The sequence below is a fragment of the Neophocaena asiaeorientalis genome, unplaced genomic scaffold (genome assembly GCF_003031525.2).
Source record: "Neophocaena asiaeorientalis asiaeorientalis breed wild unplaced genomic scaffold, Neophocaena_asiaeorientalis_V1.1 scaffold30, whole genome shotgun sequence".
In the NCBI taxonomy this organism is placed as follows: domain Eukaryota; kingdom Metazoa; phylum Chordata; class Mammalia; order Artiodactyla; family Phocoenidae; genus Neophocaena; species Neophocaena asiaeorientalis.
Genome location: NW_020174923.1, coordinates 11,665,033 through 11,669,677, shown reverse-complemented (window position 1 = coordinate 11,669,677; position 4,645 = coordinate 11,665,033).

Sequence of the window (4,645 nt, the reverse complement as noted above, 5' to 3'; positions counted from 1 at the left end):
CTCAGGGCCAGCCTGCCCCAGAGCTGAGAACTCAGGCCTAGAGCTGTTCTCCGTGTCACTGTTTTCTGGGGTGATGCCAGTGGAGGATGGTCCCCACCCAGCAAACCCCTAGTCCTGCCGTCCTCTGAAAGCTGCTTCAGCTGTAATTTTTTTCTTCAGATTAAACCAGTTAAAGGAAGCAGCTGTGGATGCCCCTAGAAGCGCCTCTGTCAGGGGCTGAGTTTCCTGGGAGAGGAGATCCCCTCCCCCGCACCGGGTCCTTGACCTGGATTTCTCGGCCCTGCAGCTGCTCTGTGCTAAGGAGGGCCCTGCACAGCTTCTGAGTTCACTGGATGCCGTGGTTTCTGTGCCAGCCTTCTTCCCTGTTGAGCTCAAGCTCTTGGAGGGCGGGGATTTTGGGTAATGCCCTCGACGCTTCATTCTGGTGCCTGGCACAGGGCCCAGCACACAGTAGGTCTTCAGCACATACTTGTTGAAATAATAGACGGTTGGATGGATGAGTGGACAGATGGAAACAAGTTGTGCTCTTGCCAGGAACAGATCACATCTGCGGGAGTTGAGAAAAGATGTAGGCCATGTCCTTCTCTGATGGGCAGGATGGCTGATTCTAGGATGTTTGGAAAGGGCGGGAGGCGTTGGCTGTTTTCCCGCTAGCCCTGGGTATCACCAGGGGCCCCTGTCCTCCATCGAGGGAGTTAGGACTGGTGAAGTTTTCCCCCGAACAATAGTCATTGGCCCAGCAAGCGTAGGATGCTGGGTCAGTCTCTTGCCTTTTCTTTCTGAAGATGGATGCAGTCTGCCTCCGGAGCCCCACAGTCAGATGGGAAACTCATTCGAGTAGGCCCCGCTGACCCTGAGCTGGGGTGGCTTGCGATGGAGAGCGCCTGAAAGCTCAGTTTAAGGAGAGGAAGGGGGCAAAGCATGCTGTCGGGGAACTTGGAACCTAAGAAAATAAAAGCTTTGCCAAGCTCTGCAGTGGCATTAGGTGCCCACAGCTGTGTGGCGAGCTTGTCCCAAGCCCTTCTCTCAGTTCTGAGCTGCTCGCTCTCGGTCAGCAAAGTAACAGGACAATTCTTCGGCTGCTCTTCCGAGATGGCTGGCTCTAGACACTGCTTCTTCCTCTTGGGGAGGGCCTTCTCCCCAGCCGTCGAGATTCGAGTAGGCCGAAGACAAGTTGAAACGTGTCTGAACTTCAGAGCTGATGTAAAGGCCCGGAGAGCTCTGGCTCCAGACTCGATTCCTTCAGTATGGCACCAAACACAGAGGAGTAGTTTGGAGACCAGCCTGTCCTCTTTCTGCCTGAACTGGGCCCTCCCAGGTCTCGTGAGGGTGTGGGGCGGGGACAGGAACCTCTGAGGAGGGGGTGTTAAGACAGCAGAATGTGGAGTCAGGGAGCCGGACAACTCAGAGGCCTGCCCCTCCCAGACTGTTCGGTTTATGGCCTTGGTTTCCATGTCCTGCAGCGGCCTCGCACTGCGCTGGCCAGGCTATCTAGGTGTGACCGAATCTGCCATGCCTTGAGTAACTGACCTGCTTTCTGTTCTCACCAGAGCCGGTCTGGGCTCCTGGTGAAGGGGGTGAAGGAAGGAGCCCCATGCTGTCCGTCAGGGCCCACACCACCATCCAGCACCACAGCTCCCGGGGGGCTGGTCCCTGGCAGGTCTGGTGGAGACTGTCCCTGGGGCCTGGGCTGGCCTCAGAAGGACACAGAGTTTGACAAATGAGCAGCACACCTGTCAGGCTGAGTTCTGGGAGCTGGAGCCTGGAGAAGGGGCAGCCGGTAGGTGGAAGGGGGCCAGGCAGGAAGGAGGAACATTGGCCCCCAGCCCAGTTTACTGCTCAGAGCACTCCCACCCTCGGTCCCTCTGCTCATCCCGTTTCTCTCCCTCGGGTCCTCTTTGTCCCAGAGCGCTGTTCCCAGCAGCCCCCACGCTCCTGCCATCTTCAGGGCTGGGCTGGGGGCTGCACGAGGGCCCTGGGGTCCCAGGATAGCGCGGAGGGAGGGAAGTGTGGCTTTGGGGACCCACCAGGCATCCCCTCTCACATAGGGCAGCAAGTGGATGCATATCTGACATCTAGATGGCTCCGTGAGTATTTGTTGGGGAGGGTAGGCAGTGCCCCCAGTGCAGCCAGAGGGGAGCCCCATCAACCCCCAGCCAAGCCCCTGGGGAGGCCAGGGGGCTCCTTGGTGGAGTTGCTGGGGCAGCTTCCTGGGTGCTGAGGCATCCCCAAGTCGGGAGAGCCAGGCCCCTGAGGCAGACAGTGGGTGGAATCCAGCTCCACTATGTCCAGCCCGGGGCCTGCGCATGTCCCCACACTCTGAGCCTTGTCACTGCCAGCCAGGAGGGCATAGAGGGGGTGGCGTGGCAGACAGTGTGAGGCGCCCGCCCAGGGCCCTGACGGTCACTCTCTTCCTACCTGGGCAGTGGCATGTGGCCCACAGAAAGGGTTCTGCCCACATGTGGATCCAGAAATCCCTTGCTATCCCCCATGAACCTCACCCCGTTCCCATAAGTGGGCAAGCGTCAGGGACCCGGTTCACAGACTAGGACTCTGCGCTCCCACCGGCCACCTTGCCCAGCCTGCTTCCTCCCGTCCTTCTCTCCAGAGGCCCGAGTCACTCGGGCCTCTTCTCGCCCCTGCTAGTGGCACTCTGGTCCCGGAGGCCGCACTGAGTGGGGCCTCACCTTGGTGATCCCTAGCCTGTCTGTCTGCCTGGACCTTGTGCACCGAGCAGCCCTGCTCTCGTCACTGTCCTGGATCTCAGAAGGTGGCCTGACTTTTAGAGCAGAAATGGCTTGGAAGGGGTGCTGGCTTGTCACCGGGAGCCCTGGGGAATGGGGTGGGTGGCAGCAGAGGGCGGGGGGCATGGAGGTTGGAGGTCCGGACCCCAGCTTCTCTCTGGGAGCCAGGGAGCCCTTAGGGTCACCCTATTTGGTGCCACCCTGGTCCACTTCCTCACTCAGGGGCCCCAGAGGTGGGTCCCTCCTAACCTGGTAGGGCCTCTGCACAGACTCAGGAGGCCGCCAAGGGCCTGGCTGGTCATCGGCCTTTGGCTGGCTGAGTGCCCAGGTGACCTCTTAATGGCTAGGCTGCAGAGCCGAGCTCCCCCATCCCTGGCCTGGGTCTGAGCTCCCCACCCAGCCCGCAGCCACCTCGCCCCAACCAGGCACGAACATGTCAAACCCTGTCCCCGGTTGGTTTGTGGTATTAAAAACAAACTGTGATCAGCCAGATTGTCATTTCTACCTGATAAAACATCACTTTTATTGATCTCACTCACCCAATGCCATCACTTATCTTGCTTCAGCATTTCACATAATGGCTCGTTTGTCTTGATTCAAGTGTAGTCCCGTGTGTTTAACCCTTGGGGCTCTGCAGCCTCACGTGCCCACTGCCGTCCCTTGCCCAGGCCCTATTCTGGGAGGCAGGAGGTTCTGGAAGGCAAGGGCCACCCTGTCTGAGTTAAGGTGGGAAGAAGGGGTGGGTGGGGGAAGGGAGGAGGAGATGGGGCCGCTGGGGATGGACCCCTGGGGGCTCACCTGATCCTGCTGTGGTCCTCACTTGCTGTGACCCAGTAGTCACCTGCTTCCCAGCTCACCCCCACCTGCCCACATTCCTGGGCCCATTGGCACCCCTCCCTGGTTTCTGGCCCTCAGGGCCCCCTTACCCTCCAGCCTAAAACTGTGCTCCTGCCCCCACCCCAGGCCCTTAGAGTCTTTCTCTGGTGTCAACTCCTCCCTCAGGTGCTGGACAAGCCCCTGTAACTCTGACTCTGGGGTCACAGAGGGAGTGGTCTCAATCTGATTTCGGACTCTGCCTAGAGCCTTCGGTGTGTCCCATTGTCCAGCAGACAGTGCAGACCCTGTCTAGGCCCCTCAGGGTTTAGCCTCTGCCACAGGCCGGCTCCAGCTTCCGGCCCTCCTGGCCACCAGCTGTGCTCCTCACCTACCCTCTTCCCTGCTCTGGCCCAGGTCCTGCGTGGACTCTATTGCAGCACGTAACCGAAGGTACTGAAGACGGTCTTCCAGGCCCACAGGGGGTCTCTGCCCCCTTTCCCCCCGACAGAGGGGCTCTGAGCCAGAAACCCTGGTCCGCAGGCATTCCTTTCCCAGACCTCTTCTGTCACTTGTCCTGGTTCCAAGGCCTCCTCTGGACCTACTCGCTCCCTCTCCCTGCTGCAGCCCTTGGAATTGGGCTTCCCTCCTGAGCGGCTGGAGGGTTGTACTTTGTGCAACTCACCTGCACAAAGTGGGGGCTGCTGACTCACGGACTCGGAGAATCCAAGGGCTAGGTGGCCTGCCTTCAGGCGCAGCTGAACCTGGGCACTCAGACTGTCTGTCCCCACTCCTTGTGGCCCCAGGCCGCCGGCTCAGGAGTCTCACTCTAACCACTCTTGCTTACTGGGCTCGGAAGGGGCCAAGGGAAGAGCTTGTCAAGCATCGCCTGGCCTCGGTCTCCATGCTCTGGGCCCTGGCCTGTCCTTTTGCATCCCAGGGAGGGGTCTTGCCCCTCTTTCTCTCAGAGGAAAGGGGCGTGGTCAGGGCTGGCCTGGGACAGCCCCAGAGGGGGTGGGCTGGCAGTGTTGTCTGTGCATGTGAAAATGGCCCACAGCTCCTGACATGGCAGGGGGGGTGGGGGGTGG